The sequence below is a fragment of the Phyllobates terribilis genome, unplaced genomic scaffold (assembly GCF_046119375.1).
Source record: "Phyllobates terribilis strain yellow unplaced genomic scaffold, ASM4611937v1 Scaffold_4__5_contigs__length_816908805, whole genome shotgun sequence".
NCBI lineage: Eukaryota > Metazoa > Chordata > Amphibia > Anura > Dendrobatidae > Phyllobates > Phyllobates terribilis.
The window spans coordinates 679,638,012-679,649,505 of NW_027362764.1; the positions used below are offsets into that span (position 1 = coordinate 679,638,012).

The window sequence follows — 11,494 nt, forward strand, 5'->3', positions numbered from 1 at the left end:
TACCTTAAGATTTCTTGGCTTCTCTTTATCAGCACGTCCTGTCTTCAGTTCGTCTGATTCTTTTCCTGTGTGATTCTGTTCCTTGTTAGTACCTCTGCTTCCTGTCTTTCCTCAGTCTGTAGGTCCTTTCTGCTTCTCGTGACAAACTAGTGAATTTACTGACACGTGAACAACAACTGTTCAGCTCGTCAGGACTCCCCCCTTGTTCACGGAAGAAATTCACTTACTTAATTTAAAAAACAAAAAAACAGGACTGGCTGGCTCACCATTGTAAAATAATACTCTTCCTGTATTATTTTTTTCTACTGAGGACTTCTCAAAGTATCAATATCACGATATTCTTATAAAAAAATGTATCTATTTATTCTTGGATTGTCCATTAAAAAGAATCAGATTGCAGCAGGTACATACAATAATTAGTTATAAAGTAATTGTCCATTTGTCCATAATTAGCTTAATTGTTGAGATTCACCCATATTTCCTTGGATCTTGGCTGGTAAATCATGTCTTTGTCCAGCATGTGTCCAGGCCTACATGTCATCTGCTTCTCAGCATGAAGATTCTGTGTCTTGTGGGGTGGGCAGAGCAAGAGAGCCCCCCCTTTCTGTACAATGGGCTTTTATAGCCAGTCGTATGGACACCTGTTCTACATATGGTAGTGAACCAAAAATACACACACAAATAGCGCATATCAACTAGACACGATGGCTGAGGCATAGAACTCAGAAAAATGATTATCGATTAACATTCCAAATGAATTTCCATAATTAACCATTTAACAGAGACCGCCTGGGAATGCCATGTGCTGTAGGCTTTTGCTTTTTCCTTCCTTCCACCAGCAGGGGGCACTCTCTTCTAAGCCTTTTTTCCATTCCCTTTCACAAGTGCACACATTCATTCTCTTTTCTTTTTTTCATTTGCTTTCTCTCTTGCGCTATTTCATCTCTGCAAAATACCAGCATCCTTCTGATCACCGTGGGCCTCCAGAATTGTTGCTTCTTTACTTTTAATACTAGGCTCCTTTTCACCAGGACCAGCGTCTCCCGGGTGGCTGGAGGCAACCACCGGTAACCCCAAGCAGAAGGCCTTTGCAGGCAACACGACCCTCCCCCCTGAAGAGCAGCTCAAAGTCACTGGCAACCATCTCACCCTCTTCCTTCAATCACCCCTGGACGTCTCGCTCAGCCCCCAAGTTACGGGTCCAGCTTGCTCTTTCTGTCACATTACCGCGATGAAGGGTTTAGCCTGCAGGAGACCCTGCGCCGAGCCATTTTTGAAGACACCTGATGCGGCGGGTGAATCACTGCTAAATAAACCACACCTGTAGGGACCTCACAGCCTTTGTATGGACCCTTCGGAGCCCGCCCCATCACGGCCAGATTGGTCGCCACCAAGCGATCCTGAGAAAGGCTGGCCGGGTGATGGATCAAGCAGCGTCTACTGGCCATACCACCTTGGATACGCCTGATCTCGTCTGATCTCGGAAGCAAAGCATGGCTGGGCTCGGACAGTTCTTGGATGGGATACCTCCTGGGAACATCGGGTGCTGTAGACCATTTTGATGACGTTTTGCCCTACTGCCCAGCTCGGCTAGCATGGAACGGCGACTTACCAGACACCGACCTTAAGTAACTTAGATGATGGAAGCCCCAAGGCCTCTGAGCCAGTTGGCAGCTAAGTACGCTACCCCGCCGCCTTCAGGCAGGCCTGACACCGAGCTCCTTGCCACGGCTAGGAGTGCTTATTGACTCCGCAGCTCGTCGTGTGGAAATGACTACGTTAAAAGCACCCGGTGCCGTGAAGGGGCCAGGCTTTCAGCAGGTGCCCAGGGAAGGCTTTGGATGCCGGCCGCCTAGCGAGGGCCAGCAGAAGTAACATGTTTCTCTGCAAAGAAGCTTGTGTAACCAAGCCAGACGGCTGACAAAGAGCTAACCTCAGTTCAAGGAAGGCAAGGAAGGTGTGGAAGGAATTGGGGAGGGGGGGGGGTGATTCCTGCTAGGGCCCTGAAATCATAAAACAGGCAGGAGAGTCTGACGCATGGTGACGGAGAGGTTGTAGGGGCAGATAGGGGGTGTTGTCACGTGCGAGCACGTGTGCATGCTGGCTTGTGTGTGAGAGTGCGCATCCTAGGTGTGGCGCACTGCAGACAGTCAAATGGATTGTTCCCTTTCATTAAAAGTTAATCCCCGGCTGCAGGCTATTAGAAAGCAACTAACCGCGCTCTACTCACCCTACCCGGGTCTACTGGTGAGTCTCGCCTCTGCTTCCGGCCTGTTGCATTGGCCGTGAAGCTGACGTTCCGTCGACAGCGCTGCAGCCGATCAGTGAGCTCAGCGGCTCTAAGTGGGGCGTTGTGTCTACAAGACCTTTTAAGGAAGCCAGCAAAAAAATTGAAGAGAAGGGAAAGCACAAAAGGACCTGGTCTTGCTGAGCACTGGAAAGGGCAGCCGGCAGCCAGACTTCAAAGTAGAAAAGCAGCAAGTGAGAGGCTTGTCTCTGCCTATGGCCACACTACCCTGAACATGCCTGATCTTGTCTGATCTCAGAAGCTAAGCAGGATTGGGCCTGGTTAATACTTGGATGGGAGACTGCCTGGGAATACCAGGTGCTGTAGGCTTTTGCTTTTTCCTTCCTTCCACCAGCAGGGGGCACTCTCTTCTATGCCTTTTTTCCATTCCCTTTCACAAGTGCACACATTCATTCTCTATTCTTTTTTTCATTTGCTTTCTCTCTTGCGCTATTTCATCTCTGCAAAATACCAGCATCCTTCTGATCACCGTGGGCCTCCAGCATTGTTGCTTCTTTACTTTTAATACTAGGCTCCTTTTCACCAGGACCAGCGTCTCCCGGGTGGCTGGAGGCAAGCACCGGTAACCCAAAGCAGAAGACCTTTGCAGGCAACACGACCCTCCCCCCTGAAGAGCAGCTCAAAGTCACTGGCAACCATCTCACCCTCTTCCTTCATTCACCCCTGGACGTCTCGCTCCGCCACCAAGTTACGGGTCCAGCTTGCTCTTTCTGTCACATTACCGCGATGAAGGGTTTAGCCTGCAGGAGACCCTGCGCCGAGCCATTTTTGAAGACACCTGATGCGACGGGTGAATCACTGCTAAACAAACCACACCTGTAGGGACGGCACAGCCTTTGCATGGACCCTTCGGAGCCCGCCCCGTCACGGCCAGATTGCTCGCCACCAAGCGATCCTGAGAAAGGCTGGCCGGGCGATGGATTGAGCAGCATCTACTGGCCATACCACCTTGTATACGCCTGATCTTGTCTGATCTTGGAAGCAAAGCAGGGCTGGTCTCAGATAGTACTTGGATGGGAGACCTCCTGGGAACACCGGGAGCTGTAGACCATTTTGATGACGTTTTGCCCTACTGCCCAGCTCGGCTAGCATGGAACGGCACCTTGCCGGACACCGACCTTAAGTAACTTAGATGATGGAAGCCCCAAGGCCTCTGAGCCAGTTGGCAGCTAAGTACGCTACCCCGCCGCCCTTCACGCAGGCCTGACACCGAGCTCCTTACCACGGCTAGGAGTGCTTATTGACTCCGCAGCTCGCCGTGTGGAAATGATGGCGTTAAAAGCACGCTGGGCCGTGAAGGGGCCAGACTTTCAGCAGGTGCCCAGGGAAGGCTTTGGATGCAGGCCATCTAGCGAGGGCCAGCAGAAATAACATGTTTCTCTGCAAAGAAGCTTGTGTAACCAAGCCAGACGGCTGCCAAAGAGCTAACCTCAGTGCAAGGAAGGCAAGGAAGGTAAGGAAGGTGCGGAAGGAATTGGGGAGGGGGGGGTGATTCCTGCTAGGGCCCTGAAATCATAAAACAGGCAGGAGAGTCTGACGCATGGTGACGGAGAGGTTGTAGGGGCAGATAGGGGGTGTTGTCACGTGCGAGCATGTGTGCATGCTGGCTTGTGTGTGAGAGTGCGCTTCCTAGGTGTGGCGCGCTGCAGACAGTCAAAGGGATTGTTCCCTTTCATTAAAAGTTAATCCCCGACTGCAGTCTATTAGAAAGCAACTAACCGCGCTCTACTCACCCTACCCGGGTCTACCGGTGAGTCTCGCCTCTGCTCCCGGCCTGTGGCATTGGCCGTGAAGCTGAAGTTCCGTCGACAGCGCTGCAGCCGATCAGTGAGCTCAGCGGCTCTGAGTGGGGCGTTGTGTCTACAAGACCTTTTTAAGGAAGCCAGCAAAAAAATTGAAGAGAAGGGAAAGCACAAAAGGACCTGGTCTTGCTGAGCACTGGAAAGGGCAGCCGGCAGCCGGCAGCCAGACGTCAAAGTAGAAAAGCAGCAAGTGAGAGGCTTGTCTCTGCCTATGGCCGCACCACCCTGAACACGCCCGAGCTCATCTGATCTCGGAAGCTAAGCAAGGTCAGGCCTGGTTAGTACTTGGATGGGAGGCTGTAAAATAATACTCTTCCATATTTTTCTACTGAGGACTTCTCAAAGTATCAATATCACGATATTCTTATAAAAAAATGTATCTATTTATTCTTGGATTGTCCATTAAAAAGAATCAGATTGCAGCAGGTACATACAATAATTAGTTATAAAGTAATTGTCCATTTGTCCATAATTAGCTTAATTGTTGAGATTCACCCATCTTTCCTTGGATCCTGGCTGGTAAATCATGTATTTGTCCAGCATGTGTCCAGGCCTACATGTCATCTGCTTCTCAGCATGAAGATTCTGTGTCTTGTGGGGTGGGCAGAGCAAGAGAGCCCCCCCTTTCTGTACCATGGGCTTTTATAGCCAGTCGTATAGCACACCTGTTCTACATATGGTAGTGAACCAAAAATGCACACACAACTAGCGCCTGTCAACTAGACACGATGGCTGAGGCATAGAACTCAGAAAAATGATTATCGATTAACATTCCAAATGAATTTCCATAATTAACCATTTAACATTTCCCCCTTTTTGAGAATAAAAGGACTTTAACTGAAATTTCTCAAAAGAAGATACATTCATCAATCATTTTTTCTTTCCTTCTTCCTTGGCAATATCATTAAATTTCCATAATAATAATAATAGTAATAATAGTATCAATATCGGATTATTGTTATATAATGATGTGAATTCATGTTATGGTAAGCCGCGACTAATATTCATTTAATATGTATAATTATACTTCCCTATATCTAAATTGAAGCAATCGCGGGTTCAATCGTCATCATCTGATTTCATCGGGTCGTCGTCTCGTCTTCTTCTTGGTTCTTTTATAACACAGTCTTTAGATGAAAACTCCTTTGAAATAAATTACAGCATGTAGATATTGTACAGTCCATAATTGTGTTCATTATTGTTCAGTCCATAAACTGTACTCTTTATTAGAAAGATCATGTGTGTCAGTTGATAAGAAAACAAAGTCCATGGATGAAATGTAGCTTTAATATCTGTGCAGTGTCACCTGGACTTATGTTGGATCGTCTTTGGAATCTTCCGTGTGTCCGCACTGGTCTCGTGTCACTTTTGGAACAGATGTGACGTCTTTGGTCAGTAAAGCAAGGGTTAACTTGACACTTTCCTGCTTTATATAGCACCATAACCAGTACTCAGTCCTTTATATACAGGACACATATGCCAGGTATTACCTGTTCACCAGCTTTCATTGAAGCGTTGCAGGTGATAAGAAACCACTGGAACGTGATGAAACTTGAACACAACACAGTACATATAGGATCATCGTCCTCTGCCGTCCTGGTGATCAGTGGTGTGAATTGTATTGTATGTAATGGACACAGTCTATTATAACACTCAGCATTCACACCTGTTACCTTCTGAGACGTCCGGATATCAGTTGCTTCTTCTTGTAACTTTTGAGAATCTCTTTGATTTATAAAAATTAAAAGTCTTTATTAAGATAGAATTCATAATTGCGATGTCTTGATTGAAGTCTTCATTCCCTAATCTGATACCAAATCTGGCAGTTTTTCCTAACCTATAATATCACAGCGTACCATAGCAATCAGTAATATCCATCTAATTATTATCAAAATATTAAAATAAATTATGTTTGGAATAATAAACAATAATAGATAATAATTCATTATCAATCAAGTTCTCCATATGATAGAACATTTTTATGTCATAGGTGTAATTACCTTTTCCAACCCATAGGTGTCAGTGTATTTTGAAAAAACAAGTTTTTATATCTTTATTAAACCAATAATATCAAAGAATGTATACTCCTGAACCAAAATTAATAAATATATGAATGTATGAATGAATGAATGAATGAATGAATGAATAAATGAATGAATGAATTGTTGTGTTTACTCAGAAAATGTAAACATTTTTTTCCTTAGCAATATATATTTAATGAAGCAATACTCTTGTATTAGACATTACTTTATTAAATATTAATGTGTTTTCTCAATTGAGAAATTGAACTCAAATAAAATCAAATGAGAATTAAAAAATTTAAAAATAGAAAAATAAGAAGTATAAAGTAAGAATAAAATTTTAAAAATGAAAAATAAAATTAAGAGTAAAAATAAGAATAAAAATAAGGCCTTTAAATTTTAATGACAAATGCAGAGTAATTATATTCTCCATAAAAAATACCCTTATATCTCCATTTTCTGGATGATTTCATATTTGTCATAACCTTGTACCACCAAAAAATATTAAATTATGCAACTTTGCATGTAATACCCTTCTTAATTATACCATAGTACCTTATTATTATTTCTTCTTTATTAAAATGTGTGGAAAATAAGTATTGATCAAAAATTGATTATGTAATCAGGATCAAAAACACATTTTCCCCCTTAATACCAAAAATATTATTTTATAAAATTTATGTATATATCAGAACCAAATTAAAAATAATTATTCTTCTAGAAATATTGTGCATAAATTTCATATCGATGAGTAGCATAAATTTCACTAAAGAGAGGTGTGTACCTATTTAGGTAACCATTAAAAATAATATTATAGTTATTCAAGAATATTATCATGTGGAAAATTATTCTAAATATAAATTTGCTTTGTAAACCATTTTGATGTGTGGTTGCCCTTATTCACTATTAGTTAAATCAAGAAATAATAATTATTAAAGAAGTATAGAAATATATATATGTAGATACAGTACATGTACAGTAGATGTCTAATACAAGAGTATTGCTTCATTAAATATATATTGCTAAGGAAAAAAATGTTTACATTTTTTGAGTAAACACAATTCATTTATTCATTTATTCATTCATTCATTCATTCATTCATACATTCATATATTTATTCATTTTGGTTCAGGAGTATACATTCTTTGATATTATTGGTTTAATAAAGATATAAAAACTTGTTTTTTCAAAATACACTGACACCTATGGGTTGGAAAAGGTAATTACACCTATGATGTAAAAATGTTCTATCATATGGAGAACTTGATTGATAATGAATTATTATCTATTATTGTTTATTATTCCAAACATAATTTATTTTAATATTTTGATAATAATTAGATGGATATTACTGATTGCTATGGTACGCTGTGATATTATCAGATGAGATCGGGCGTATCCAAGGTGGTATGGCCAGTAGACGCTGCTCGATCCATCGCCCGGCCAGCCTTTCTCAGGATCGCTTGATGGCGAGCAATCTGGCCGTGACGGGGCGGAATCCGAAGGGTCCATGCAAAGGCTGTGCCATCCCTACAGGTGTGGTTTGTTTAGCAGTGACTCACCCGCCGCATCAGGTGTCTTCAAAAATGTCTCGGCGCAGGGTCTCCTGCAGGCTAAACCCTTCATCGTGGTAATGTGACAGAAAGAACAAGCTGGACCCGTAACTTGGGGGCGGAGCGAGACGTCCAGGGGTGAATGAAGGAAGAGGGTGAGATGGTTGCCAGTGACTTTGAGCTGCTCTTCAGGGGGGAGGGTCGTGTTGCCTGCAAAGGTCTTCTGCTTGGGGTTACCGGTGGTTGCCTCCAGCCACGCGGGAGACGCTGGTCCTGGTGAAAAGGAGCCTAGTATTAAAAGTAAAGAAGCAACAATGCTAGAGGCCCACGGTGATCAGAAGGATGCTGGTATTTTGCAGAGATGAAATAGCGCAAGAGAGAAAGCAAATGAAAAAAAGAAAAGAGAATGAATGTGTGCACTTGTGAAAGGGAATGGAAAAAAGGCATAGAAGAGAGTGCACCCTGCTGGTGGAAGGAAGGAAAAAGCAAAAGCCTACAGCACCTGGCATTCCCAGGTGGTCTCCCATCCAAATACTAATCAGGCCCAACCCTGCTTAGCTTCTGAGATCAGATGAGATTGGGCGTGTTCAGGGTGGTGTGGCCGTAGGCAGAGACAAGCCTCTCACTTGCTGCTTTTCTACTTTGACGTCTGGCTGCCGGCTGCCCTTTCCAGTGCTCAGCAAGACCAGGTCCTTTTTTGCTTTCCCTTCTCTTCAGTTTTTTTGCTGGCTTCCTTAAAAGTTCTTGTAGACAGAATGCCCCACTCAGAGCCGCTGAGCTCACTGATCGGCTGCAGCGCTGTCGACGGAACTTCAGCTTCACGGCCAATGCCACAGGCCGGGAGCAGAGGCGAGACTCACCGGTAGACCCGGGTAGGGTGAGTAGAGCACGGTTAGTTGCTTTCTAATTGCCTGCAGCCGGGGATTAACTTTTAATGAAAGGGAACAATCCCTTTGACTGTCTGCAGCGCGCCACACCTAGGAAGCACACTCTCACACACAAGCCAGCATGCACACGTGCTCGCATGTGACAACACCCCCTATCTTCCCCTACAACCTCTCCGTCACCATGCGTCAGACTCTCCTGCCTGTTTTATGATTTCAGGGCCCTAACAGGAATCACCCCCCCCCACTCCCCAATTCCTTCCGCACCTTCCTTGCACTGATGTTAGCACTTTGTCAGCCGTCTGGCTTGGTTACACAAGCTTCTTTGCAGAGAAAAATGTTACTTCTGCTGGCCCTCGCTAGGCGGCCGGCATCCAAAACCTTCCCTGGGCACCTGCTGAAAGCCTGGCCCCTTCACGGCCCCGGGTGCTTTTAACGCCATCATTTCCACACGGCGAGCTGCGGAGTCAATAAGCACTCCTAGCCGTGGCAAGGAGCTCGGTGTCAAGCCTGCATGAAGGCTGCGGGGTAGCGTACTTAGCTGCCAACTGGCTCAGAGGCCTTGGGGCTTCCATCATCTAAGTTACTTAAGATCGGTGTCCGGCAAGGCGCCGTTCCATGCTAGCCGAGCTGGGCAGTAGGGCAAAACGTCATCAAAATGGTCTACAGCACCCAGTGTTCCCAGGAGGTATCCCATCCAAGTACTGTCCGAGCCCAGCCCTGCTTTGCTTCTGAGATCAGACAAGATCAGGCGTATCCAAGGTGGTATGGCCAGTAGACGCTGCTTGATCCATCGCCCGGCCAGCCTTTCTCAGGATCGCTTGGAGGCGAGCAATCTGGCCGTGACGGGGCGGGCTCCGAAGGGTCCATGCAAAGGCTGTGCCGTCCCTACAGGTGTGGTTTGTTTAGCAGTGATTCACCCGCCGCATCAGGTGTCTTCAAAAATGTCTCGGCGCAGAGTCTCCTGCAGGCTAAACCCTTCATCACGGTAATGTGACAGAAAGAGCAAGCTGGACCCGTAACTTGGGGGCGGAGCGAGACGTCCAGGGGTGAATGAAGGAAGAGGGTGAGATGGTTGCCAGTGACTTTGAGCTGCTCTTCAGGGGGGAGGGTCGTGTTGCCTGCAAAGGTCTTCTGTTTGGGGTTACCGGTGGTTGCCTCCAGCCACGCGGGAGACGCTGGTCCTGCTGAAAAGGAGCCTAGTATTAAAAGTAAAGAAGCAACAATGCTGGAGGCCCACGGTGATCAGAAGGATGCTGGTATTTTGCAGAGATGAAATAGCGCAAGAGAGAAAGCAAATGAAAAAAAGAAAAGAGAATGAATGTGTGCACTTGTGAAAGGGAATAGAAAAAAGGCACAGAAGAGAGTGCCCCCTGCTGGTGGAAGGAAAGAAAAAGCAAAAGCCTACAGCACCTGGTAGTCCCAGGCTGTCTCCCATCCAAGTACTAACCAGGCATGACACTGCTTAGCTTCCGAGATCAGACGAGATCAGGCATGTTCAGGGTGGTGTGGCCATAGGCAGAGACAAGCCTCTCACTTGCTGCTTTTCTACTTTGAAGTCTGGCTGTCGGCTGCCCTTTCCAGTGCTCAGCAAGACCAGGTCCTTTTGTGCTTTCCCTTCTCTTCAATTTTTTTGCTGGCTTCCTTAAAAGGTCTTGTAGACACAACTAGTGTTGAGCCACCCCCGTAGTGTTCGAGTTCGGTTCGGTTCGTCGAACACCCGTGTGTTCGCCGAACTGTTCGTCGAACACCTTCGAACACCGTTAAAACCAATGGCAGGCAAACAAAAACACATAGAAACACATAGAAAACACCTTCAAAGGTGTCCAAAAGCTGACAAACTGCTCAGAAGACATAACTAACACATGGAAAAGTGACAAGTACATATAGTCATGCGAAAATAAAAGAGGTGGAGGAGTAAAAGGAGGGGGAGACACAGATATAGGCATGTCATGCCCTTCTAAAATCCAAAAAGTGAGAAGCCGACATGGCCAGTCCGTTCCTGCCCGTGCCACCTCCGTGTCGCCGGGTTTGTGCCAGAGCCGCGGTGAACCCTGACGGCCAGCCCCCCTCTCCTAATACTGGTGCCTGTCCGCTGGTGGGTCGAGCCCCCCGCGGTGGGGGGGGAGTAACATCTGCAGAAGAAAGACCATCTTCCAGCCAAACTAACATGTCGACTTCTTTTCGTGGACAATGTGATGCGATCCCTTTGTTACGGACACGCCCATCGCTACAAATTCCAGATGAGGCACAAAAACAGCAGGTGCTTCAGCGGATATCAAGTGCTCCTTCAAGTGGGCTCTCCTCCACCTCAACTTCAACATCACAAATACTCCAGTCCTCAGAGGTGTCACCCCAATCGCACTTGCTTCCTCACAGCTCCCAAGTCTCCAGCTGCCCGTCTGAGTATGGGGTAACACAGATGGTTGAGTCTGCACAGCTGTTTACTCATACTATAGCCTGGGAAACGGAGGTCTGCTCCAGAGCTTCTGTTAATCCAGACGAGGAAATGATCTGCACTGATGCCCAGAATCTTTATAAGTCGGATCCAGGACCAGATGAAGAAGGTTCTGAGCATAATGTAGACCCTCGTTCCCAAATTGTAACTCCTGTTGGTGGAGACAATGATGAAGACGATGATGAGACTCAAATACCTGATTGGAGCGACAACTTGACTTTTCGGTCAGGGCAGGAAGAGGTTGGCTTTGAGGACGACGGGTGTGATAACACACAGGGTGATGATGACAAGGTTGGAGATCCCACTTACTGTCAACCCACAGTCAGCCAGTCGATGAGGTCACCCGGGCCTTTGCCTGGCCTTTGGGATGTCGCGGTGGTCGGCTCCCTGGCCCGTACCCTGGGGTCACTCTTTAAAAGGGTGGATAATTGTTAATTTTATAAGAGTTTGTGACACCACCTGTGGTAT

At 45.9% G+C, this 11,494-nt stretch overlaps 1 non-coding gene and 5 pseudogenes across 1 annotated transcript; 3 read left to right on the forward strand and 3 right to left on the reverse strand.

Moving 5' to 3' along the window:
- The first annotated feature begins 1,435 nt into the window (after positions 1–1,435).
- LOC141268636 (5S ribosomal RNA) lies at positions 1,436–1,555 on the forward strand (annotated as a pseudogene).
- Positions 1,556–2,498: 943 nt separating this feature from the next.
- LOC141267900 (5S ribosomal RNA) lies at positions 2,499–2,617 on the forward strand (annotated as a pseudogene).
- Positions 2,618–3,238: 621 nt separating this feature from the next.
- LOC141269813 (5S ribosomal RNA) lies at positions 3,239–3,358 on the forward strand (annotated as a pseudogene).
- A 4,816-nt stretch (positions 3,359–8,174) lies between these two features.
- Positions 8,175–8,293, reverse strand: LOC141266768 (5S ribosomal RNA). The gene has a single exon (XR_012320793.1). It is a non-coding gene; the product is annotated as a 5S ribosomal RNA (ribosomal RNA).
- A 935-nt stretch (positions 8,294–9,228) lies between these two features.
- Positions 9,229–9,348, reverse strand: LOC141268246 (5S ribosomal RNA; annotated as a pseudogene).
- A 621-nt stretch (positions 9,349–9,969) lies between these two features.
- Positions 9,970–10,088, reverse strand: LOC141269884 (5S ribosomal RNA; annotated as a pseudogene).
- Positions 10,089–11,494: the final 1,406 nt, after the last annotated feature.